Below are 26,920 nucleotides of genomic sequence, written 5' to 3' on the forward strand. Positions count from 1 at the left end.
AGGAACGAGCACATTCTCCTTCCATCTCACCAAAGACCCGGCCTAGGACAAGACTTAAACGTTTAGGATTTTAACAGGACTTCAGCGCATGCTTAAGTGATTTCCAAGGCTGGAGATGCTTTGAAGTGCATGTTGAATTCAGGGTGAGAATTTAATGCTTTTGAGGGGAAAAGCTAGCGCCTGCTTGCTTTTCAGCCCTTGCGTTGCCTCCAGTTAACGATCTGAATACTTAAAGAACCCTTTCTGGTGCGGCTGTCAGAGGGAAAAGGAGCTGATCATCCTCGCCTCTGCCTTCTGGTACAGGCGATGTGCCCCACTCAGCGTGTGCGACTGGTGCGTTTCCAGCGCCCGACCCCTCCTGCTCCCCAGCCCCTCTTCTCTAGCGCGTATTTGATATTTACTTTTTCCACCCAGTTTGCGTGTGAGCATTTCCACGGTTCGTGTCATCTCAGGGTCTTCTCCAGTGCCGACATAGGTTTGCAAAAGCAAGACCTTAAACTTCAGCATCTAAAGTGCCGCATAGGCATGGAAAATAAACAGGCCAATTTTGAGATACACCAGGCACTCGCTCAGATCCTGGGTGCTCAGCGCCGAGGGGACAGTGGTGCCTATCCAGGGTTTTAGAAACCTAGCGTTATTTACCATTTTTTCATCATTCATGCTAAGCTATAGGACAGTCAAAACTTGCACCCCCAGATACTCAGCGCCACAGGTGAAAAGGAGATTTCCTTTTCCCCGTCTCTGTAGAGCAACGGAGACGTCTCCAGGCTGTGGTGGTGGTGATTTCGCTCCCCCGAGAGGTACCTGGCGAAGGCAGGGCAGTGATTTTCACGTGTGGCTGGGGGGCTCTGGGTGGTGGAGTCCTCACTTCTTTCAGAATAAGGGGGTTTGTCTTTCGTACGTTGCTTCTCTCGCCAGGCTTCCCTGCCCGCCTGTGCCTCCGTGGGATTGCCCTGCCCCGACAGTGGCTGGGAGAGCACCAAGAGCGCTAATGAAGGACTTGGTTCATCTCGTTCTGTAATTTCTGAATTGGATGACAGCTGGCTGCTGAGCCGAGGTTTTTCTTGCTCGGAGCAAAAGAAAAATCTTCATCTTGTTTCTAGGTTTCTGTAATACTTTCTTAGTAACGTCGTATTCACCGTTCTGCCAAATAATTTTTCATGTACATGTGCTTAAGGAAAATGCACTGTGGTTTTCTGTTAAATGCAACTTAATTTTTCCAAGACTTTCAAGACTGAAAATGTCTCGCAGGAGATATTGAAATAATGTAATAACATCTAGTGAGGCGATAAACACTATAGATAATGTAGAGAAAGTCTTGGAAAGATGCTGGGTTTGCTTTTAAACACAGTATAAGTGCTCCAAATTTGGGGTTCATGATTCAGCATTCTTGACGTTAATGATTTACAGCAATGAATGGCAAGTTAGTACTAGACTTCTCTGGAACAAAAGATTGCCTTGGTCTGAAACGAGTGACTTATCTTGAAATCTGACTGAGTGGAGGTACAGCATGGAAATGAGGGGAAAAACTGAAATCCAGTGTAAACCAGTATGTCGAATCCTTTGCAGGGGCTGGAAGGTTTTCTTGGGGAGCGATACGCAGCCGACAGTCCTCAGCTGGCATGGCTAAACGCTTCGCGGGGGGAAAGGCAGGAGGATCCAGCCGCAGCCCCGGAGAAGCGATGTGGGCGCTTGGCTGTCCAGGCTGCGTGCGTTTGCTCCGGAGTCGCCTGCTTGCCAGGGCTGTCACAGGGGGCACCCGGGGTCTCCGGTCCCAGGCTCTGCCGTGGGAGCTGGGCACCCAACCCCGCCTGGTTCTGGAGGCTTTTCAACGCATCTCTGCGTTAGACTGCTTGAAAGAGGCATTCAGTGGCTCTCTGATAATTTGTGCTTCTCTTTACACCGCGCCTGAGCAGTTTCTGCTAGCGTTTGACAGCTGCCCAGCTCCCGAGGGGAGGCGTAGCCGTTGCCAGCAGAACGCAAACGGCGCGGGTCAGTCTTCCTTGCGGTCCGTGGATGTGCCTTTGCTCGTACTTTTGCAGCCACGCTCTGGAATAATACAGATAGTGACTGGGCCAGTCGCGTGATGTCCTGACGACGCTCAGGGAGAAGCGTGCCTGCCCCGTGCGGTTGCTTTCTGCCCAAACCCTCGTTCTGATTTCGCTCTTCTCTTTGGTTTTGGTGGAAAGCATTTGCTAAGATCACCTACATCTTGGCATCTCCGCAGCTGGTGCGCGACAGTCTCTTGGTATCAGTGTGAAGCACGGAGGCCGTAAGGAGCTGCTGGCTTGGCTGGGGAGAGCAGGGTACTAAAGACCTCTCCTGATGTAGTTTCTCCCAGCTGGATCCATAAGCTCCTCTGCCTGCGCCCGAGCTGGGCGGGTGTATCGGGGCCAGCTCTGCCTCCGAGCCGCGGAAGCGGGGCCGGTGCCTGCCAGGGCTTCTGGCAGCTGGAAGGGTTGTTTCTCCTGCCCTACGTGTTGTGCGCTCTTTCAGCAGGAGCCAGCACAGAGAGCCCCAGCAAAGCAAGCCGCTTTGTTTATATGCTTTTGTGTTCACAAACCCTTCAGCTGCACGGAGGGATGTGGCTGCGGTCTGAGCACTGGATTGCGGCTGTCCAGCAAAACCTGTCGATAAATGTGAAACCCCGCGGGGGTGTCCCTTTTCCTGCAGCGGGGGTTTGGCCAAGCCTCTTGCCTTGCAGATGGGTCCTGGGACTAAACAAAACATTGGTGTTCACCTAACTGGAGCGTTTTCATCCATGCAGAGTGGGTTGGATACCTACTTTGCATTTCCCCACCCGTGTGAATCAGAAGTGAGCTGAGGGCACGGACCCTGATGGGTGCTTCTCCCGTCAGCATCCGCTCGTGTGCCGTGTCCTCCCACTGACTCGCCGCGATGGATGGGCTGTCAGCATCCCCCGGCTTCCCCCGCTGCCCTCTTCACCAGGGGAGGGAAAGGCCTCCGGGTGCGAGGCTGTTTATCTCAGCACGCGTCGTGCTTCGCGCTCCTCCTCCTCCTCCCTACTGTTGCAAAACCTTTGCGGAGACCTTGCCAAGCACCCTTCGGATGCGGATCCCGCTCGCCGCGGCTCCCCGCCGTGCCCCTGCCCCAGACTGCCGTCATTTCAGACGCTTTCTCAGAGCCCTCCTGCTCTGCTGCAGGTCTCTTCCTCCCAGCAGCGCCCGTCTCTGGACGTCTCCTCCTCCCGCCTCCAGCCGTGGCCTCTGGCATGGTGGGGTGCGTCCGACCTCTCTTGCGTCGCCGCGCTGGTGTCCCTGATCAGGGAGGCTGTTACTGAGCCTGGTCCCTCTGCTCCTGGACTGCCGCGTTCGTTGGTGCTTTAATTATGATTCATTACAGCGTTAGCTTTTGAAGGATGTGCCATAAGCAGCTTGGTTTAAAGAGAATTGTTACCAAAACGATTGGGGTAATAAGTACAAAAGCATTTGTCCTTTGTCAAAGAGGAATGAAGGGTGGCGTTGCAGCTTTGGGGGTTTATGGGGCGTTACCTGAGAGAAGGCAGCTTTTAAGCATTATTTTTTTCGGGTTTTTTTCTTTAGCAAAGCACGTTTATTTGTGTACGTCAAAAGACATATCATCTGGAAGAAGAGTGCCGTACCTAGAATGATTCATAAAGCAGATGGCATTTTACTGCCTGTGGAGAGTTAATCTCCTAATCTGTTTGTCTTTTACCTGTAATTGCGTATGAGACAACTGTTGTTTTAAGGAAAAATGATTAAAAAACCTCTCTGTTTTTGCTTAACTAATATCATTAGAGTCCACATATAAAACTTTGATTTGCTAAACAAGAAGTTCCCATAGCTGCCTCTGACACCCCTGTTTAGAAAGTTGTCCGTGCAGATAACAGGCTGCAACCTTTATTTTCTCCAAGAAAAGATTATGGTTACGGAAGATCGGGCTGAAAAGCTTCTACTTGTTTAAGGAGTGAAAAACGTGGCAATGGCGTTATTGCACCCGCCGTGGTTTGAAGGTGAGGACTGGTATGTGGCCAGCGTGGGTGCCACTTTTCACCGTTCAGGGCCACCCCTCTAGGCGCCAGCATCGCCCTGTCCTCCCGCGGACCGGGGAGCTGCCGGTGTGGGGGGCAGGTCCCGCCTTGCGTCCCGCCTGGGCTCTGCTTTGTGGCGCTACGGGCCGTGGTAAAACCAGAGCACCTGCATCCGTCCCTGTTCGTCCCGCCTGGCCTTTTCCTGCCGACGGAGCCGTAGCGCAAGACGCGGTCAGGGCCTCTCTGTTGTTTGGTTTCAGGGGCTGCTGCGGGTGTGGGACTTCGGGGAAAATAGTTTTTTCTCTCGCAAAGAGGCGGGAGTGGGAGACGAACAGGAGCCGCGCTAGCAGACCCTGCGCCTGAAGCGAGGGACCTCTCTGCGATCTCTGCAAGAGACTGATGGCACGTACTTGCTCCTCCTGCCGGGACAGGGGGGCTGGTCCCGGGCTGTTGTAGGGCGCTTCTCTCAAACTGCCCGGAACTTCTGTGGGTGGGCGATGCCAGAAGGCAGTGCTTCAGCGTGGCTCGCTTACGGCTTTGATCTGATCTGTTTTGTTCGTATAGTCTCTCTGCTTGCCTTGACTGACGTCAGCTGCAGTTTTTCACTCCTGACAAGAACGTAAGGAGGAGTAACTTGGGAAAGAGCCAGATGGGTTTTATTACGGCCTGGACATCCTCAGCAATATTGTCTGGTCTCTGGTGATTTCCCAATCCTCGCAATTTTGTTAGTGATGGAGCAGAAAGAAGACAGCTCGACTTTGAGATGTGGTCTGAGCTAGTTCTTCTGGCATGCAGACATCAGTCTTGGTTTTATGTGTAAGCTGAACACATTGGATAGCCAAGAGGAGTGAATGCCCGATCCACAGTGTTGGCTTTTGGGCCAGCGGCCGTGTCACCAAGCTTTGGGTGGTTCTGGAGGGCGATTCAGCTCGCCTGTTCCCTTTCCACTGAATATGGAGAGCAGGGTCGCCGTGCAGTGCCTTCACGAAGTGGGTGTTGTGGGATAAAATGCAGCTTGAGGTCTTAAGGACATACGAAGCAGGTGGCTTTTTACAGGATGGGGAAAGGATGAGAGGGCAAAGACAAAGAAATCATGGTTGAGCAGCTGTGGGGTTAGGTCTTGGTGCCGTTGTCTCAGAGCTAGCACTCATCTGTGGACTCAGGCGACACGTGTGGTCGGAGTGGCTCCAGCTGGACAGCGAGGCTGGGTGTCTTTGCTGTCCAGAAAGGGGGTGAGGTCTGGCAGGCAGCTCCTGAAGAGGCACCGCGTGCTTCTTCCATGCTCTTCTCAGAGCTGGGGCTGTCCCCAGCCACAACGCTCGTGTCGTGGTGAGCAGGTGAGGGGAGCGTGTCCCAGCCAGGCTGTCTGCGTGCTGCTAGCACACCAGTCAGCCAAAGGTCTGTGGACGTAAGGTGATTTTGTGCCGTTCTAAGCTGCGTGCTAAAGCGGAAAGGGAGCAGATGGATCCCGATGGTAGGATCTGCACTGCCTAACTGCGCGGCCCTAAAATTTTAGCCTCCTGCAGAAGCAGGCAGGCTGGAAACAATTTACTAGAGGAGTTCATCAAGTTTTGGGTCTTGGGAATGGTCTTTTTACAAGCGTTTGTTAGCGGCTGTTGAACAGGAGTTAGAAGGCGCGCAGTTGGGAGGTGTCACGAACTCGGAGGAAGACCGGGCTGTCATAAGGACGAGCACAACAGCCTTGGCTCTGAGATGAGATTCAAAGCACAGCTTCTGCGCGGAGGGAAGCAAGTTCTTGAGCTGTGTCGCATGAAGCATTTCCAGCAGAGATCAGGAAGTGTTCGTGCTCCAGCCCCCAACTCCAGTGGGATCTTGTTAAGGCTACCCTCTGCAACGGCATCGTCACAGTAAGAAAGAGTAATTCAGACTGGAGCAGGTAAATGGGAAAATACTGGGACCGTCAGCGGTCTGTGAAGGCTCAAAACAAGAAAACAACACTTCGGTCTTGTTTGGTTCAGCCTAGTAAAATAAGTGCTGTTTTTAAATACACGGGGATAAACACCAAGCTGGTGGACAGGGTTGGCACAAGAACCAGTGGATATAAATTGGCAATGAAACCAGAAGTTTCTAGCCACGTAGACGGGTGTTCTGGAAGAGCTTTCCAGAAAGAGTTGTGAGGGAAAACCAGACTGTCCCAAACTGGGACCAGTGGGGTCCCAGCTCAAATCCAGTGATGTGCAGGAAGGCTCTGCAGGACTGGCCTCACACAGTATTAAAGAACGAAGTTTGGTTAGGTACCTAGAGCCCCAGCGTGTAGCAGCCTGCACGGACGCATGGCTGGAAGAGTCCCTGCCTCGAAAGCCGAGGGGTCTCGGTGACGTTACGGATTTTCTGCCGTGTTTCGTATCTGAGCTGTGTGGCGTTCCTGGGCAGCAGGAGAGCGCCGGGGTCGTGGTACTCGGGTGGGAACGCGTTTCTCTGCTCTTTGCTGAAGTACCATAAGGCAACGAAGATGAGGGCAGCTTCAAGTAACCCCCTGATATCACTGTGTGGGCTGGTCACTTTGTGTGCTGCTTGTGCTTAATCTCCAAGAAAAAAACATTCCTTTTACTTGCAGTGCAGGGTCCCATGTGCTCACCCACGTGTTGAGTAACAGCTTGCAAATCATTATCTGATTGGCATCTAGCCATTAAACTTCCAGTGACCTGCCTGCTGATGTTATTTTGTGCACTGCGTTCTCCTGACATATCTCTGTTGAGCACGTTGTATTGTTTTCGGAATAAATATGAGGGTAAACAATAGAAACTGAAAACAACTGCCAAGGATGGAGGTGAAACGTGAACTTTGTGACTGGTGTTGGAAATCGGATCTTTGGTCTGGCCGCCCTCTCTGGAAAGGGGCAGGCGTGTTTGAGCAGTGCCGAAACGAAGCACGCCTGACCTTAGCCATCCCTCGATGCCAGCTTAGAGGGCGTTGTGTGCAGAGTCTGGCTCTTGTTGGCTCCTGCCCCGCGGAGGGAGTGCTGCAGGTAAGCATCGCCGGCTGTTGGACCACAGGTCTCCTCCAGCTCTCCCCGCTGCCTGGTCCTCTCCCACGCTGTCCCACTGACTCGGGAGCACACACACCTCTGGCTTTTCCTGCAGGATTAATACGTGAGTCACAGCAACAGAGTTTATGATGAAGTCTGTGCCGTATTCATAATTAGTGTATTTAGGAGGTATAGAGATCTTCTGCAGTGGGCCAGACCGAAGATTGTCCCAGCTCCAGCACAACCGGTAGCTCTTCAGCGGCTGCATCTGGATTGTGGTGTTAAATAGGCACTGATGGGACCTGACTTCCATGAATTGGTCTAATCTGCTTGTTAAATTAATTTAAACTTTTTGGTCTCCACAGTCCACTGAAATTAAATAACAACATAATCAGCGTTAGCAATCTATAAAATGCTGAATAGCAGGGAGCTCGGTGGCTTTGCGTGCCACGTAGGGCACATTAGCTGTAGGACTAGCAGCTGAAATCAATAAATTTTGCAGCTGATCATCCCAGCTCTGCCACCAACCAGAACCCTTTGGTGCAATTGCTTTGTTCGCTAAGAAAATACAAGTTGATCTTGCTGTGCGTGCAGGACCCAACACGCTGCGGTCCAGATCTTGGGTGAAGCCTCTTGATTCTTTCCCGAGGAATGAGTACGTTGAGCGTGCGGTTTTTCTGTCCTTGTGGAGCATCACGGCCTGTCCTGGATGCGGGGAGGTCTGCCGTTCAAAATGCAAAGCCTTCAGCGAGCAGACGTGGCTAGTTCCGAGGGAACCGAGGGTTGGTAGCAAACAACTGTAATGTCTGGGAGTTGAAAGAAAAAGGCAGGTTGGTATCGCTACCTGTTTGCGTGCTCCCGTGGCAGGTGAGGGTGGGCACGACGTTGCGGTATAAAACTGCAGATTGCACAGTAGGCAGGAAATGATCAGAAACAGAGGTGTGATTTGTGAGTGCTTTCATATTGCTGGTGTGTCCTCCTGGTTTTTAAGAGCTGTTGCTTTTTTGCTTTGGGTGACAGGAGCTTCACAAAGAGCCCGGGGATTCCCTCCGTGGCCTGGTGTCAGGGACTTCATCGAACGTCAGCTTCTGCATTGCCTCGTTAGACAGCTTGACGGACATTGAAATACTGCTTAAATGCAAATTTCGATGTCAGGGAGTTTGGTTGGGTTTTTTCTCCCGTTTCAAACAGATCTGTTGTTAGAGAAGTTTCAGCCAGATCTGCTCACCGAAGTCCCTGAAATGGGAATGGCTAAAACTTCGTGAATCCCTTGAAAGCGTTTCCAGGCCCAGTTAAATGAACTCATTATGTTTCAGCTTGGCAGCAATAAGAGGAACGATGGGGAAGAGGGAAAAAAATCGCGGAGTTAAAAGAGATTTCAAAAACACCTTAGGAAATGTTCCCAAACAACCACAAACCCTCCCTGGGGATCCTATCCACATATTGGAGCGCTCCAACTGCATATATCAAACAGTTCAAAAAGGAAAACTTGGCCACTTCAGCTCTCGGATGGAAAGAAAGCAGGCTGCGGCTGAGTGCCAGAAGGTCTCATCCAGCACAGGAAAAGCCACTGCTGAGCTGGGCTGACCCAGTCACGAGTCAGGAAGCCTTTCAGGAAACTAATAGGAAAACGCATTAGGTGGGGATGGTAATACTTTCCCCGTGCATCTTGCAGGGACGTTCTGCTTTACAGATTAATGCTTTCCCTGTGGCTGTTGCAAGAATATTCTGCTTTACTGATCAATCCAGCCTTGCTGTGGGAAAAAGGCGTTTTTGTGGCCTGTGACACAGTATCGTGATGCACTTCGGAAGGAACATTCGCAGTGGTGTGCAATCCGTGCTAGTGCAAGTTGGCATTGCTCCGTGGCAGCCACCTAGAGAAACCTGCGCAGCGGGCCAGGAGAAAAAAATCTGGTACGATAAGGGAAAAGAGAAAATGCGCTACCTTGCCCAAGCGGCGGGGGAATCGCCCGCTGGCAACTGAAATGGAAAGTGGAGGGATGGACGTTTTGAAGGAAGAGTCTGTGCTTCGTATCCTGCTTTACAGTACTGGGTTTTATCCCTGAAGGAGAAACGGTTTAGGATGTGAGTAAAGCAGCCGTGGTTGTCTCGGCGGACAAAACGTTGACAGGTACTTTGGTGTAACTGTGAAGTGCCCTCAAAGAGGGAGAACTTTCCTCTGGAAAGCTTGTGAGGAGGCTTGAGGTAAAGGCAGTCTGTGAAGTCGGTAGTGTTTTGCAACGCATCTGTTCTTGACTTCCAAAGTGGGCTGGCCTTTAATTCTGGACGTTTTCTGCAGCTTGCCTTCCCTCCAGCGAGTGCAAGAGTGCCAGCTAGGATTAATTCCTTGCACCAGGGTCTGTTCTTGCTCTGGTTTGGTTAAAAATATGGCAGGGAACTTTTCTCAATCCAGTCAAAGCACACAAGTGGAGATGACTTCCAGTAGTTAGAGGGGGCCAAGTCTTGCTCTCAGTCTCGACACCAAATTACAGTATTGACAGCAAGCCAAGGTATTGGTCCTAGATTTCTGTCGAAGTAACTGAGAACTGGGATGGGGGTGTGTTCTCCCTCCTGTAACTGTGTGACTCGGATTCCTTGTCCCAGGTCATCTCAAAGGGGTTCGGAGCCCTGAAGCTGTGATGTTCCCAGCTGGAGGCCAGCCTTGTTTTGCTGTGTCTGACAACATCCTTATTGCTGTGGCTGCAACTGATCCAAAGGGAGAGAACACCGTTCCCAGCTGCTCGTTCCCCTGTTCGCACCCTCCAGCAGACAGCTGTCTGGCATAAAGGACTTTTTTGCTAGATTTTTTTTTCAAAAACGCACCACCTGGTGAGGAGACACTCTCTGATGTCAGTATGCTGGTGGTCACCTTTTCCAGGGACCGAATACCCGGGAACGGTTACTCGGTCGTGAGCAGCTGCAGCAAGATGTATATTCTGGACTTCAGGTGTATTAAATCCTCCCTGTTCACAGGGAGCTATTTTTGCAAGTTTTCCTGCTGGAAGCCCCGGCTCCTGTGGGACTTCGGGTCTTCTCCTTTCCTTCCAGCCCTTCCACAGGCTCCAGGTCTGACGAGGGCTCCTCGGGTACCTGGCGCATCCCAGCTGCGGCTGTGCCGGGTGGCCGCAGAGGCAGAGGTGGTGATGGAGGGCAGCCAGGATGAGCTGGTGCGAACCCGCTCCTGGCTCTGAGCGAGCAGAGAGCAAACATCCGACGTTTGTGTGGGTCCTGCTCCAAACCTCACTGCAGCCAGTGGAAAAACTTCCCTTGGTTTTGGTCAGCTCTGGCCAAGCCGAATTACAGGAGGGAAATTCAAAGGCAGAGCGCTGAGTAAATTCAAGGCTTTCGGCGGGAGGCATTTAACAAAATTATTTACTTTTCCATAAAATCAGTGTGGTTTGAGTCCCATGAAGTCAGGTTTTGAGGGGTTTTATTGGGGTTTGGAAGGGGTGGGGGTAGTTTCTGGTACGGTGCTGAGCCCAGTGGAAACACGAGAAGACGTTTTGGTCTGTGAGTCTGAAATGCCAGCCTTGCGCCCTGCCCTGCCCGCAGCGCTGCCCGGTATCTGCCCTGCCAGCTGCCGCCCTGGGCTCGCCGGCCGTGCCGTGCCTGCCCCGCTGCCGCCGGGAGGTGAGGGGGCAGGACCCTGGTGATGCGTGGCAGCCGATGGCAACCGGCCCGTTTTGGGGGAAAGAGCGAAGTTACTTGGGACGCGCTGCCTGCCGTCACCTGCCTCTGCAGGCTCGTAAAGGCTCGCCAGCCGGCGTTGCCCCAAGGCAAACCTGTGCGATCGCAGCCCTCCCACCCCGGCCGGGTTCGTGGGGACTGTTCAGACCCCAGCCTTCAGCCTCCTGGTTTTGTCTGGTTTTGGTGTCGCTACGTGATAACAGCGCGTTGGGTTGCCTGGAGGCGGAAGGCAGGCTGCAGCCTGCTCCCCAGGCTGGTCCGGCGATGCTCAGCACGTGCGCGAGAACCCCTGACGTCAGCGGTGCCGCCGGTGAGGCGGGCAGGAAGCGAAGAGCGCGGAAGGGAGCGTGCAGAGGGAAGGGCGAGAGGCTGCCGGCGGCACAGCCTTGCCTTTCTGCTTTGGTGGCAAGGGATGCCGCTGCCGGGGAAGTGAGGGAGCGTGAGTTTGCGGAGAGGAAATTGCCCCCGCGTTCCGCTGTGAGTCAGTGTTTGTGGGCTCCTCCTGTCAGCTCAGCAGCTTAAAAGCGTATTTGTTTCGTCTTCCCTCAGATGACTAATAATTAGCAAATGGTTAATTGGAAATTGCAGTCTAAAGGAGTGTTTGTTTAAACGTGGTGGTAAGAACAAGGGAATGGGAAACAAGTCTTCAAATTGTATTTCCAAGTCTGCTGTTCCCTGCTGTTGTGATATCTGGCGAGTTACTTAACCTCTCTGTATCTCGCTCTACCGCTCAGTAACGTGAGAATAATGCTGCCGGTTTCACGAGGGTGCTGCGGGGATTAGCCAATCCTTTGCAATGCTTTTGGGAAATCTCAGCGTAAAGGAGCCTCAGAAGTGGAAGAAATGTGATCCAAATACTTTGTACCTTCTTGGCCAATTCCAAATTCACGTCCTGCCTGGGATTGCTGTGTGCCCCAGTGCACGGCACAGCAGTCCTTTTGGAATTGGTTTTGTGAAGGAATTTGGAGGTGCAGTAATCCTGGCTAATGTTTCGGCTTCAGGGGCTGCTCCCTCTCGGGGTTACCCTCTCTAAAACACCCCCCCCAGGTGCAACTTTGGTTTGTGACCCAGATCTTGCTTTGCTGTGCGGCCAGATGGTCAGCAGAGACGTGCTGCCGTTACACAGCGCTTTTCTAGTTTGTCGTGTTAATTATACGACGTTTCTTGTCACACTTAGTTCTTCCTCCACCTCAGTGGTGGGGGCCAAGTCACACGTACAGCAGTCGAAGCTCGTTACCACGACCATCGATGCAGTGGTCCTTTTGTCCTCTTTCTGTCGTCCCATCGTCACAGTGGGCTAGCATCGTTGCTGAGGGACGTATTAAATGTGTTGAAAGCCAGGGATGAAGGCAGAGCTCAAGTCTTGCTCCTTTGGCCCGGTACGGTTTCCTACGCTAAGGATGGAGTTGCTGGAGCTGAAGAAGGTGGCTGTCTTACTGCCAGCGCTGTTTCTGAACTTGCTGCTTCTTCGCTTTAAATAGCAACGTATATGGTCCTTCTGGGCGCTGTTAACGGCCCGCCTTTGATCTCTGCCTGGCCACGGACCTTCGTCAGGTGCGGTAAAGCGTTGTTCCATACAGTCCCAGCCGGTAATGGCAGGACGCGGATCGTACCATTCCTTGGGCAGACCTTGCTGCCCAAGCTGGTGGGTGGCTGGCGAGGGCAAACGCGACTCGGACGGCGTGACCTGAAGGGTGCGCGGGGCTGAGAGAAACGGGGGTGAACTATGTGGAGTGAGGGCCGGGAGATGCGTGGCTTCCTCCGGCTGTGCTGCCTGTTGGCAGGAGACGTTTGGGTCTGTGAGCGGGGAACGCTCTTGTTTTCCTGCGCGGGAGCTGCTGTGCCTGCCTCAGGAAGGGTCCGGAGGGGTCCGGCTGGGGATGGCGCGGGTGGGGTGCAGGGCGGCACGGCAGAGCTGGCATGCTCCTCTGCCGAGGGCTGCTTTCCTCTCCTGTTTGCTGCTGATAACTAAAAATGTAGATAAATAAAGCAGATACTATATCTGGCCATATTTATCTTGTTCTGCTAAATAGCCAGGAGGATTTTCCTGGGTGAAGAACTGTGGCTTTTGGTCTCATTAATATTCAGCTGCTCTTTGGTGATATTTTGCTTTGTCGAGACCTGCCTTAGAAATATTGCTGATTCTCCTAGCAGGGTCCGTAGCAGAAATGCTGTAAATCTCTCTAGTATTAGGTGACTGACAATACCGGTGCGAGGTTTCACTTTTAGACCAGGCCATAAAAAACACTTTCCCTTTGGCTGATGATTAGAGGTTGATTTGGCACGCATCTGACTTAGGGTTGTGTCGTCCCGAAGAACCGAGGTGGTGCCCATAACGAGTCTCTCCTTGCACGGCGGCGGTGGTTTCGGCTGGCAGACAAATCCAAGGGATTGCCCGTGATAGCGCAGGGCAATTGGAGGGGGCCGTGTCTGCTGCGAGGGCCTTATCCTGTATTTTTGTTGTCGTTAGACTGTGTTTGTTTCAACAGCCTTGTTACGTTGTTGGTGACGTTGATGTTTGGGCCCTGGTGTTGCTGCCCTGAAGATGGTATTCCTCATTTTGCAGTGTTTGCTTTTAACTGAAGGAATCTAGAGAGAAGACGCGAGAGCCTCCGTGTGCATTGAAAAATGTAGTCCTGCGTCACTAGAGAAAAGCTTCCCTGCAGATTTTGTCCCCGATTCAATAATTATTTCTTTAACGCTGCTCTCTGTAAGTAGTTCTGCATTCATCTTGGATTATAGCAGCACGGATCCAATTCGCGGTCTCCTTGCTGAAGTTTCCATATTGTATTTGCCATAAAGCGTATCTCCTGCAAGTAGCGTGGTTGCTGGCAGCAGGAGACTCAGAGATGCCGATTTTAATCAAAGCCTTTAATTGCAAATGCAACTTTTACTTTGTTTGGGATGACGAGCGTTTCTCACCGTGTGACCTTTCCACGGCCCTTCAGCTGTGCGAAGGGACGTCCGGCCGGCCATTACCCCCCATCCGCACTGAGCGCGGCCGATTTCCGCACCGCGTACCTGCTGTCACGTGCCAGTTCGGGTTGCCTGGGTTTTGGGGTTGGGTTTTTTTCCTTCTCAATGCGGGCAGCAGTGTCTGTGCAGCCAGTGTGGGGGAAGCTGCTGGGCAGGAGGGAGGCGGAGGGGATGCTCGCCTTCCCCAGGCTGTCAGCAGAGGGAACTCGGGGCGGGGAATTGGCATCCTGGAGCTGGGAGAAAGAGGAAAGAAAGTGGCAGGAGGCAGGAAGGAAAAAAGAGATTATTTAAAAAAAATATATATTTCCTGCCTGGGTTTCAGAAAGAGCAAGGCTGCGATGTGCAGAGGACAGCGGGGTTATGGTGTACAAAGCAGACCTGACCGCCCCCCCGCGTGTCTCGGCACTGGGATTACACAGACTGCCCGCGCTTGAGCAGATCCCCCCTCCCAGATGCAACGAGCTGGCTGCAGAAACGCAGGAGCAAACTGTGCTGCTAGTTCATGCAGAGCAATGGGATTTGCTGGACCCCTTCTCAGCAGCTCTGTTTCCAACCCTATTACCCTGTAGTAATTTTTTCCTTCTGGCTGATGTGAAACGGTAACCAGGGGAAGGAAATGGGTTGCACTTTGAATGTCGCGTGCGTCCAGGTTTTGTGCCTTCAGCTGTAAAGGAAAGGGATGTCTAACTTTTGACCTAGGAGGGATCTGACAGAATTAGAAATGGCTCCGAGCTTGCGGGAGGAGGCATTAAAAGATGCTAATGCATGCACTAATTTCAGCCAGGCCTGATTTGTGCACTGGCACCTCTGTCTGCTTACAGAAGGGAAGAGCTGCCTCGCCACTCACAGCTCACTGCCTCTCCCTCCTGTTTGCATCCGCTCTGCTCCCCTGCGAGCCGAACGGCTCGTTGGACGTATAATGTTCATTGGCTCTCTGGCTTTTTAAACCTGTAATAATTCTGGCCGTGTCTCCGAGACACGGCAGGAGACTCTGCCAAGCAATGTGGTGTCATCTTCTTGCTTCCTCTTAAACATCCCTGCGTCTTACCTACGTGACAGTGAACTCTCTCTTGCTGCCCCACTGTGCTTTCGGAAATCCGGTTCAGCCCCAGAGATACCGATAGCAGCACTGTATATAAAACGTTGTAGATCATTTTTTCCTTCCTTCACCAGCAAAATCTAAGTCGGGACCTGTTTGGTTACTATCTCATTCTCATCTTTGATAACACAGCTGTGCTTCGTGTATTTTGTCCTCCGCTTTCTTTGGCAGGGGCGAGAGGGGTGTAAGGTTCAAGGAAGGACCTTGGATCTCAGGCTAACGGTATGATTACAAAGCTTACTGCTGTGAAGAGTCATCTGAGCTACTTGTGACTGAGAAGGGTATGGCGGTGCTGCTAACGTACGTGTTGGTATGCGTGCTGTAGGTGTTCAGAAGTACGCTGCTGAAGTCGATTCAAGTCTCACCATTGACTCCGGCGAGAGCAGAGCTGGTCCAGGAGCTGAGCATCTCTCCTGCCTGTAGGCACCCGTGTGTTGCACGCCCTGCCTGGGCCGGTCTCGCTGGCTGCTGTCGCTTCTGGGTAGCCTGGCTGATGCGCGGAGGCTGGCTTTCAGCCACCCGCAGTTCAGCGGGATGAATCTGCTCCAAGCTCCCAAGAAGCTCTCTTGCCTTTCAGTAATGCTTTGCCTTTGAAGCCATCCGGGCGTTTGGGAGGACCCTGCCATAAAGCGGGTTGTTAGCATGCACAGGAGTGCCTTGCCTGCCTGTAAGCAATCCCGTTTTCCAAGACCGCTTCAGCCACAGCATTCTTCAGCCTTCGTGCCCATTTCCTAGAGATCTTGGTGGCAGCCGAGCGCTCGGCAGCCTTGTGCCGTGAAGCCCGGCAGCGTGTAGTGCTGCGTTGTGCCCTCTGACGTTTGCATCACACAGAGTTTCCACTGCCGGTAGGACTTCCAGTCACCGCACAGACGGCTCCGTAAGTCCTCCCCGTGTAAACGACAGCCTGCAGGGACGGCTTCCCTGAGGGGAGACGGTCACTGGCGACAAGCATGAGGTGTGCAGTGGGACACAGGCTCCTAATCCCCTCAGGCTCCCTGCCTTGGTTTTGACTGGCAACCCAGCAGAAATAGGTGCTGCGCCTGGGCTTCTGCATTGCTGGAATGACACCCGGAAGCACGCTGTCGGAGACTGCTTTGGGGTGCACGGTGTCTCTTAGCGGGTGCACCCGTGAAATGGGAACGTTTGTGCCGGGGAGGGTGAGAGGACCTTTGTAAGGCTGTTTGCAGATTATTCACTGCAGAAAAGTGTAACAGTTATGCAAAGGTTATGCCGCCAAGGGCTACGTGGTATTTAGCTGTGTGATTGCCACTGAAATCCATTGCCCTTCTAGCTAAACCTCCCTGAAGCGTTTTGGAAGTGCCTAGCGTTTGTTCCCCATGCGTGACAGAGGCGTATAGGTCGGGAGAGGAAATTAGCCCGCGCAGTCACCTCTTCGTTTTGGGGCTGAGGAAAGCCTCTTTCTCACACGCGGAATCACCAGACACAGCTTGAACCCGGCTCGTTTGCCGCAGCTGTTTACGGTGTATTACCTTTAAATACCCGCTCGCATCCCCAGGGCCGTGTACGTCTGCCTTCACTGGACCGCCTCGGCCGTTTCTCCTCCCTGCGCCTTTGCAAGCCAGCGTGTCGCAAGGCCTCTGGCTCAGCATCCCTAGCGATACAGTGCTTTGTCTCTAGCCTGATCAAATGGAGGGAGATGCTTGGTATCCTTCTTGGCTTTGCTTTAAATGTGTTTTATCTCCTTATGGCCATTAAAACTAAAAGCCACATGTTATGCAAGTGGATTTTCCCTGTATTAATGCTTTCAGGACCCCTAGTCCGCTTCTCGTTGCAGCATGTGCGTACGTTATAAAGAAATGGAGTTGTACTTGTGGGATTCGGTGAATCTGCCATACGAAGTGCTTGACGTTTCAACGCTTGCATTTTAGCATGGATCAGGAAGGTTCCACACATAATTTAGGAAGAGCGCTGTTGCAAATTTCCAGAGTGGATCATAGGAATCAGCACTGTCCTCCACAGGTGCCTGTACAGCAGGCAGCAAGGTGACACCCCAGTTTTAATGAAACGCTTTCTTAGTTGTGTTTGCAAATGCTGAAGTGGAATGGATGGGTTTCATGTAAATCGGGATGCAGACAACAGCCGCAGAGTTTTCAGTTTGTACATAGGAAATAATTTGAGCTGACGGTGGTTGAGACCCCTGCGTAGGGTCTCTCCTGAACCCAGCAGGGTGGAGGTGGAGTGGGTAGGTCTGCCATCCCGAGAGAGCATCCACAGCCTCCAGTGCGGGATGTGAGCTAACGGCCCTCGTTGTGGGTCTGCACAGCGCGCTTCTTACAGCGTCTCTGGCACTCGCTTAACGAAAAGCAACGCGTCATGGGAGGTTCTTGTCGATTCACGCATCCCTTCGCCAGCTCCAGCCCTGCCGAACCGCACGCAGGCTTCTATTTCATGTCTTGTTTCTTCGGGGATACAGCCCTTCGAATGAAGAAACTTGAGGATGGGAATGCTGCTTTTTTGTTTTTCCATTTTGGAAGGCAGGACAGCAGAAGGGGGATAGGGTGATGAGGTGTGTGATGTTTGACATAAAAATGGAAGGTATTAAATAAGGCTTTGATAGGAAAACATCTCTGTGATGCTGTTCTTTGATCTCCAGCTGTAGCTGGAACTCATAACTAATGCAGTCACCACCCTGACAAGCAGACCTTTTGGTGACGTAGGATTTTGCTGTAGAAAACAGAGCTGAGAGGGTTGCAAGAGGAGAAGTAGTTTAAAACCCCCTTACAGATTGCTGTGCTTCCTGCCAGCTGGCTTTTCCTTCCTCAGCTGCGTGCCTGGCTGGTGGTACCTCTGAAACCAAGGCCACCCTCCGTCCTCCTCTGGCATGTCTGAGCAGCTCCATCTCACCCTGCACGATGTCTCCCTCTCCTTTGGGAAGATGCTGGGGATAGTTGTTGAAGGACCAGTCCCACTAGTGTCATTAAAACTGGTGGTGGATGAAGCTGTGGAGGAGCACCAGAGTGCCTTTCCGGGCCAGCTCAGGGAAGGAGAAGCCGGAGGAGGGAAGGCTTTCTTTGAACTCGTCTGCCGTCATGTGAACGCTTCTCACTTGTTGCTCCGTAAACGTAGCCTCCTCCAGAGTAATGAAGTTGTAAGCATATCCTCTGAAATGGATTGAAAGCCTAGTTGGCTGTGGTGAGGTATAATCCCACTTTAAAGACTCTCTCATTTAAAAACGTAATCTTATTTTAAGACTCTTGATATTGCTACGGCAATGCTTCCATTTAGGGAGGAGGGGGGAGGAAAAGAATATGATTGGGATAAAAAGGAAGAAGAAAAAAAAGAGCCGAGTATCTTTGTAAAACAGATGGTCCTTTCTCTAGCCACATGTAAAATAGAGTCCTGCCCATGTGGGGATTTACATGTAATTACGGCTGCCCTTGTAGTTTCCCCTTTTTTCCTTAACTTTTTTATTTCCTCTAAGGAGGGAGGAAGCAAACTGTGCGTGCGCCGTTGTCCCTCTCGGGCATTAAAGGCCAGGAGGCCTCGCGGCGTGCAGGGCGCCCTGACGGCGTGCGTTCCTTCATCTCCCGGGATTTCTTGTGCTCCGACTGACGTTCAGGAAAAGGCACCGAGGAGGAGAACCCCTGCCTGGGCGCGCGCAGCAGCACCTGGCTGCGGCTCCACTGCGGGCACAGAGCCTGGCCCCAGGCCCCTGCCGCGTCCCCGAAACGAGCAAAGCCCCTTTGGTCAGGCTGCGGCCTGGCTGTGCTGCGAAACCGTCCGTGTTCGGTGACTCTCACCGCCTCCCCGGCCAGTCCGTCCGAGGGGCTGGCGGAGGGTCCAGGGTCGCAGGTCCCGGGTGGGGAGCTGGACGCCTCAGTGCCCCAGGGCCGTGACTCCCACGTGCCCCGACGGCTGACTGAGGTTGCCACCTTCCTCTCAATTCGCGAGCCGCCCTCAGGGCTCTGCCCTTAGCCGGTCCCCTTCAGCAGCACCCTGCCGTGAAGGTGCACCATCGAGGGGGCCGAGGAGATCTTTGGCCTCAAGCTTGGGATGGTGTTACGTCAGAGGAGGCAGCTAGGAGATCGGGTAAGTGGGAGGCCATCTTAGCATGCCAGGCTAGGATGGAGGGCTTCCAAACAGGAGCGGAAGAGCAGTTCTCGGTGGTGTCCTGTTAAACTGAAAGGCTTTGCAAGGGGGCACCTGTCCCAGACTGCCTTGGTTTTGGTCAGGTTCAGCATTTCTCGTCATCCAAGCTTTTGAATGCAGACAGTGCTTGCAAGGTTTCCAAATCATACTAAACTTCGTAGAGCTGGGAGATCTCTGAGGGCAAGGTTTGGACTCAGTGACTTTGATAAACCGGATAATTTGTTTGAACACAATGCAAAACAAAAATGCAGTTACCAGTAAATGGAGCGCGTGTGAAGGATTGTACTGAAACGTTGCGGGCACAAATGCAGAATAGGAGACACAGTGGATGGTACCTGGTTAAACAGCAGGGTACGATCCGTAGCTAGTGGTGGGCCACAAGCGGAGCAGGGCAGCTGGTGGATGGGTGCTCCTCGCAGGAGGTAAGGCGTCGGAGGCGTGCCGATGGCTGGCGAGGCCTCGGCTGGGACACGCTGTGCAGTTTGAGCATCCCCTTGCACGGGGGGATAGGCAGGCTGGGGGCAGCCCCGAGCGCACCGCTAGAATGAGATGAAGCTTAGAAAACTAATAAATGCCTAACGTCGAGGGTTTGTTCAGGCTGGAAAACGAAAGGGATGAAGGAGGAGGGGAGAGCAAAGAGCGTGTGGGTAGGGACCCCAGCAAAAGTTTCCCTGTATAAAAAGGTTCAGGTGCCTGTCATTTATTCTCTGTGCAGGTAAGGCAAGAAAAAGCCAGTTCAGTTTGCAGTGGGGAAGACTGATGTTGAATGTTAGGTAAAGTGTAACGAGTTGTCCATCTCATGTTCCCTGCACTGTTATTTCTTTCAGCTTTTCCCCTTTCCCTCCTGAATTCCCTGGTGTTTGAACACACAAAAGCAGCAGTGGAAAACCCCAGCCTGTGCTGTACGCTGCACCGGCCGTCTCAGTGCAAACGCTCAGAGCAAGGGGCTTTGCAAGCTGAGTTGCTCTTGCAGCGTCAGCTTGGCGCTTGTGCGGAGATTTCATAGGATTACAGAATGCCGGGTTGGAAGGGACCTCAAGGATCATCTGGTCCAACCTTTCTTGGCAAAAGCACGGTCTAGACAAGATGGCCCAGCACCCTGTCCAGCCGAATCTTAAAAGTGTCCAATGTTGGGGAGTTCACCACTTGCCTGGGGAGATTATTCCAATGGCTGATTGTTCTCATTGTGAAAAATTTTCCTCTTGTGCCCAGTCGGAATCTCCCCAGGAGTAACTTGCACCCCTTACCCCTCGTCTTTTCCGTGTGACTGCTTGTAAAAAGGGAGTCTCCATCTCCTTTGTAGCCACCCTTTAAACGCTGGAACGTGGTGATAAGTTTTCTTTCCCTCCTTCTCTTGCTGACTGTAAATCATGGTTTACGTTGTCCTTCGCTGCTGAGGCGGGCAGCCTTGGGCTGATGTGGGGCTTGCAGGGCAGGTGAGTTGATGGAGCAACCTTTTAACTCTGATTTCACGATCTTGCTTAGGGTTTCATTGCTGGAGTCATACATTTTAGTCAAAGATTAATTACATGGGAGGGGGGCACACATCTGTTGGGCCAGGACTCTTCTGCCTGGCCTCCTCAAGTCTGTGCCAAGGGACTCATTTCTACCAGCTGAGATTCTGCCCTGTAGCTATATCTTGTTTGGAAGGAAGTAGGTGCCTGGAGGGAATAATACAAAAAATATTTCTATGAATAAGAGTATGCCGTTGCTGTCACCAGCCTGAAATATTTTCCTTGGATGCCTCAAAAATGCATAGAAGGGAAAAGTATAAAACATTTTAAATAATGTCTCTCAAATGACAGTCATAGCTGCCAGAACATAAAGCTTCTTAGTAATGTTGTTATGATGTTGTTTTGGAACGATATTAAAGGTGTGAGCTGCAAAGGATGTAAAAATTAAAGAAAGGGGAAAGTGGTGTTGAGGGAATGATTTGTTTATTTATGAACAAGAAAGAGTTTTTCTCTGTTTCTTTTTCAAACCTGGAAACAAGCAGTAAATCGTGTTTGGCTTTCCTCCGTTTGCTAGGATGGACTTTAGAAGGCTGAAGACTGTTCTTCTGGCGTAGTACCAATCTTTAGCAAAATACTTCCGTATATACAAAAGTTCTTCACAGTCTTGATATAGTAACCCCTTCTCAGGACGGTGGCTTCGGAGTAGCAGCTGGTGCCAAACCTTTCTTCCCCTTATGATTTCTTCTTTTGCTACAATAAACGGCTTAGTGACTGGTATGGGCACCCCTACGCTTGCAGGGTGACAGCTGTCGGTCAAGTTACCTCAAGAACCCCTTTGGGAAGAACACGTTCTCGGGGATCCACTGAAATCAAACCACTCAATTTTTGTGTCCGGTTTTCTCCTGACGTGTGAGGGAGGTGAAGGGGTTACTCCTTCCTTTCTGCCATCCCAGCAGACAGCAGCGAATGCTTCTTCCACATCAACGTAAAAGGTGCATAAAACTTGGTGACACAGAAGATGTAAAAAAATTTAAACCGTCACAGAGAGGAACAGTTTTTTCGCCTCTTCTGTATGAAAGTAAGGCTGTATTCTGATTAAACCTTTAAGTCATTGCAGTAGGACACTGCAAGTGGGGGGTACAAGGAGCTGCCTTTCATAATGAAGGCAGCATCCCAATCAGCGTCGTCATCTGCCGTGGGACTGTAGCAGCACTTGCGATGCAATCATTACCTGCTGATTCGTCACCGTGCAATCAGCAGGGTGATGCTGCACATTTGCAGTGGCTTCTGCCACTGAGAACCTGGGACTTTGCAGCAGTCTTTGCCATTCTGCAGCATGGCTTTCCTCTGGGGAGAGCATTGAGTGCACAGGAGGAAGGTGCAGTGTGAGTGCGGTCTGGGACACGGTTAGTCCAGAGGAGCACCAAAGCCCACCCCATCTCCAGGAAGCAGCGCCCGGACCTTCTTAGCAGCCTTGCGTGGACATGCTCCACAAGGCTGGCATCAGCATTATCGTTTGTGAACTAATAAGTGTGAGGCATCCAGATGGCAGAAATAATGTGTGTATTGTAGCAAAGCCTAATGCTAACTCCTAGTGATAATGCGACGTTCCTTGGGTATCGGTAGCAATGTTCTGTTCTAAAATGGTAATAAAGTGCGCATTTGCTTATTAGTAATGAATGTCAAGCCATTCACCATCATGGAAATATCCTATTTCCATGACTTTGATAAATAGCTGCTGAAGCTCATGAATTTTTAATAGTAGTCCTATATTTAGGGGCTTTCAGTTTCTGAGCGAGATAAAAGGCTCTTCGGAGATGGAGTTCTGCAAGCGCCTTGTCTTCTGCAACTGCTGGTACCTATTTAAAGCCAGTGTTGTCTTTCTGATGTATGAATATTATGCTGACATTGATTGATATGATTTTTATGCCGGAGATTAGACTCTAAGCCTGCCTGTCACCATAAAGCAAAACGTGTAACTGCAGAGGAACCTGCCGTGTACTTTGCTTCATCTGATGCTTGTTCGCTTTTCCCCGATAATCATGGCATAAAACCAAATGCACCGATTCCCCCTCATCGCGAGGCTCCCCTACTTCGGACAAATAAATATATGTAGTGTTGCACGTGTATGCATGGGGGTATGTATGCACATATGTGTGCATATAGATAAGTACGTGTCTGTACGTACATATGTGTGTGTGTAGCCTTGGTAAAACCGCTGGAATCTGTAAGTGAAACTCCCGAGGAGGGCAGCCCACAGCCTGCTGTGACCCAGCTCTGCTGCACGTCGGAGCACAGTCCTCAGCCCGCCGTCCTGCCAGGGCTACCGGCTGCTCAAAGCACAGCTGCTGCCTGGATTTTCCAAGGATCTGGACTCCCACAGCGCTTGCTTCCTGGCTGAATTCCTTAAACAGCACTGAGCTCCTCCATCAAGGATGCTCTTCTGGACAAAATGAGAGAAAGACAGAAGAATGATGCTAATAGGTAATTAAAACCGAGACAAAAATCCCTTGAGCTTCTTCCCATGAAATTCAGAAGTTGAGACGTGGGGAACAAAAAAAAGTGTGCACTCTGGGCTGTGCTGGAGAGTGAGAAATTTCGCTAATCTCAGCCCTCAGCATTCAATTTCAAAGAAGCATTGTGACATGCTTTCTGATGGTGTCAGTTTGTAACAGACCGCTGAAGGCAATTAGACAAATTCAGTGCTAATTGCTGGGGCACCCTCAGTTTAGACAGGGCCGTGGTGATTTCCATCAGTGGAGGGTCTAGCTTGCTGCATCCAGTTCTTTTTATGGTCATCTCCAGTTTTCAGCTGGCTCTGGGAATGGTTTGCAGTTGCCTGAGTCTATCCAGACGTGTTCATGCTGCAGCCAGTGACCACGAGCAAGCTATAAATGGCGTTCGTGTGATGAGCCCCCGGGCGTGATGGCCTGCCCTCCCTTGGATCAGAAGGTGCTAGGAGCACTGGGGATGCAATGTCCGTGTGGCTGGGCAGAGGCAGCGCTTTGTGTTGTGCGGTCAGGGGCCAAAAAAGAAATCACAGAGTTGTAGAATGGTTTGGGTTGGAAGGGACCTTAAAGACCATCTTGTTGCAACCCCCCTGCCATGGGCAGGGACACCCTCCACTAGCCCAGGTTGCCCCATCCAACCTGGCTTTGAACACTGCAAGGGATGGGACATCCACAGCTTCTCTGGGCAGCCTGCGCCAATGCCTCACCCTTTTCCAGTTAGCGGGAACTTCACTCGACTGCCACGACTTCTCAAATACAACGGATAGTGGCTCGGCAACTTCATCCGCCAGTTCCCTCAGGACCCACGGGTGCATCCTATCAGGTCCCATGGATGCGTATGCCTTCGGGTTCCATAGATGGTCTGGAACCTGATCTTCTCCTGCAGTGGGTGGTGGTTCTTTCTCCCGGTCCCTGCATTTGCCTTCTGCCGCTTGGGTGGTGTGGCTGGAGCACTTGCTGGTGAAGACTGAGGCAAAAAAGTTGGTGCTTGGCCCTGAAATGAGCCTCGTTTCATCTGCTCACCAGAAGCAAAGTAGAAGTGACATAAGGGCTCAGCTGGGAGGCTCTAGGCATTTACTTAATCTCCATAAATGGCAGCCCTGACTGTTTTTAGAAAGTGAGTGATTTATCAAGCTTCTTGGGACAGTGTATCAGTCTTCACTGAAGTGGTCATTGGCAAGTGCATGATTAATGCATTATAACACTAAGAAAAATGGCAAGATCCTCAGCCTGAAGTAAGGGAAGAACTAGTGACAGGACAATTAGCTAGCTGAGAAGCCTCCCAGTTGAGCCTGGACATGATGAACTTCATGGTGCGGTAGCTGAAGAATTGGATTAAATAATCCCCAAACCATTAGCAGATAACGCTGAGGACCTGTCAGATTTGCAGGTAACGGGAAGCATTGAAGGTCCCGGGGTACATTTGGAGGAGCAGACTGGTATTCAAAAATCCTGATAAACCGAAAAAGCGTCTGGAGAAGATGTGGTGACGTTCGAAGGGCACAAGTAAGCCCGCAGTGCTGTGGGATAAGCAGAGAGCTGGCTGCAGCGCTCTCCCAGAGGCTGTGGCTGATCACACGCCGAGTTCAAGCCAGCAATGTTGCGATGCCTTGGTGAAGGCAACCTGTCATCCTGAGAAAGCAGGGGTACAGCTTAGGAGAGCAGCAAAACCAATTCTCTTCTTACCAGCGGTAGGGTTTGTATTTTGCGTAGGCAGAGCTTGCTCTGTCTCGAGGTGACATCAGTCTGCTGTAGCGCTGTCTTCTGTGTTACTCTGATTTGTAAAGGATCTGTGCTTAGTCCTGCAGGTACCTGTAAGAAAACTACCCCAGGTGACAAAGCACAGCAAGAATACGGGGGAGCTGCGGTGCTTTGTCACCTGAAAACCCTTCCCACAGGCTTTTTCAGGCAAGGCAAAGGCCACAAGCTTTTATATAACATGCAAATGAGGGTTTTCTCTTGGGTGCACACGTGAAAACAGCTATCTGGATGACAAGAGAATGCTTCTTCACGTGTTAGTGAATGTGTTTGTGGGGATCTGGGCCTCTTGAGGTAGGTTTTTGCTGGCTAATTTCAGTGGTGGTTTATTTCAGCGGTATTGCCAATACTGGGCACGGGTTGCAGGATGGATTGCGGTAATCATCTTCTTCATTTGAGTGAATGCTACTTGTTTACATCCCCAAGAATTTCCTTTTAATGTACATTCATTAATCTATCAAAGTAAGGGATTACTCTAATTTCCCTCTTATAGATGCATTAGTTACACGTATCACGTTCACTTTGCAGTCTTGGAATGGAAATTTTTCGTGTCAGTTTTATATGCAAAGAGTAAAAAGTCTAAAGTATGTAACTCATTCTGATTTGGTAAATATATTCACTTAAAATATAAGTGCCTAAGCGCTTTTAAGCACCCTGCCGATGCTGGTGTTGGGATGGAAAAGTGAAAGGGTAGTTTTGCTTCTCTTTTGACTGAGAGAGGAAAGGAGCAGATCCTTTGTGCGTCGGGAATGTAAGCTTAAAGGGAAAAATCTTAACAGGCTTTGGGGTCCTATACTTGGAAAAACAAATAATCGTTTATGCTTCGCTTATAAACTGCGTGTTGCAAGAAAGTAGCCGAAACAGAAAGAAGCAGCTTTGAAAGGTTGCTGCACAAGGTGGTCTCGTACCTCGACTTTGCAGACATTGCTCTGCAGAGGAACGAGCTCAGATGCTGGCAGTGTAGACCCCAGGCACGGGCACCTTGCCGAGGGGCACCAGGCCGAGGGGCACCTTGCCCGTCTCCAGCGCGGTGCTGCGGGTGCTCAGGGGGTGGTTGTGCTCGGGGCGCTCCCCAGGGCGACGGGGACGGTGGCTCTCTGACGAAGATGGGGCTGCCCTGCCTCGCAGACTGGGCTCTGCTTTTCTAGGCCGGTCTGCTGGTAGAAAAGACAGGCCGCGTGGCCTCGTTGTCCAGAATTAATCTCCAAATAATGCAAAACTCTGATTACATCAAAGGAAGAAAATAGTTAATGGGATGCCTAATGTATAATAACAAAGAGATCGTAATAGCTTTAAGCGTTTAGAAATTTGAGGGAGCTTAAAGAGTATTAGAGTTGCTGTGCAGATGAGCCTGGACAGTTTAAACGTTGAAATTCATTTGCAGGCAACAAATCCCTGCAGCGACGGCACGTGAGCGGCAGAGCCTGCGGCAGCTGCCTGGCTCGGCTCCGCTCCCCGGGCTGGGAGGGCAGGGGCTCGCTGGAGTGGCTCCAGTGGCTCCCAGCACCGTGCTTTGTCCCAGCTGAAATACCACCGTCCCCCTCGGCCTGGAGAAGCGCTTTGGCCAGGCTTCGCTCGGCATCGTCCCCTCGTGGGATCTCGCCATTCCCTTGCGTGGTCCTGGCAGCCCTGCGCCACGTTTCCAGGTACAGGCGCTCTCCATCCTCTGGCTCGCGGTAGCGTTGCTGTGCTTTTTACCTGGCAGTACTGGCTTTGACTGACCCAAGCTGAAGCTGCCTCCCTGGAAGAGGAGAGAGTAACAAGTGATAAGATGGAAAGAAACATTTCAAAGTTGTCCAGAGGTATTTTTGGCCGTAGGGTGTTGCTGACCCCGTGCCCTACTCAGATGCAAAAGAGGAAGGACAAGGCTGAGACCTGAGCACTTGGGGTATCTTCTAAAGACATCTGAACCAGTAGCAAGGAAAGACTTGAGAGCATTTTCATTTCTTCCTTGCTTTCTGTGTTTTCTGCTTAAACAGGAGACTGTCAGCTTTTGGCGAAGGGTGCAAGAATAAGTAGGCAAAGCTGATGCCTTCATTCCTGGGAGGTTACGTGTCAAATACCGGGGGTGCTTGTTCGCTGAAGAGCTTATAGACTAAAGCCGGAACACCTCTGAACATTACGCTGCTGCTCTGAAGTGGCACAGATCACTTGCACCTATGTTGGGCTGAATTCTTGGGGACTGAGGTGGGAGGCAGAAGAGCCTCTCTAAAAATGCCATCCCTCAGCTACAAGGATGGGGCTACAAGACCACATCTATGGTCTTGTACGCAGCAGGTGAGCGAGACAACTCTTCGGTGAGTCGCTTCTGCTGTTGACTTGAAG

The 26,920-nt window shown here is 51.5% G+C and overlaps 1 protein-coding gene across 7 annotated transcripts in view; it reads left to right on the top strand.

The window, feature by feature from the left end:
- Nucleotides 1-26,920, top strand: part of SLC24A3 (solute carrier family 24 member 3) — a 212,238-nt gene that overhangs the window by 100,145 nt on the left and 85,173 nt on the right. The window contains exon 1 of one of the 7 annotated variants that reach the window (XM_054822244.1): nucleotides 7,090-7,125. The exons of the other annotated variants lie outside the window; for them this stretch is intronic. The gene's annotated coding sequence lies outside the window, so the exon portion shown is untranslated. Of the gene's footprint in view, nucleotides 1-7,089; nucleotides 7,126-26,920 lie in introns of those variants that run through there. 7 annotated transcript variants of the gene reach the window in all.

The sequence above is a fragment of the Grus americana genome, chromosome 3 (assembly GCF_028858705.1).
Source record: "Grus americana isolate bGruAme1 chromosome 3, bGruAme1.mat, whole genome shotgun sequence".
Taxonomy (NCBI): domain Eukaryota; kingdom Metazoa; phylum Chordata; class Aves; order Gruiformes; family Gruidae; genus Grus; species Grus americana.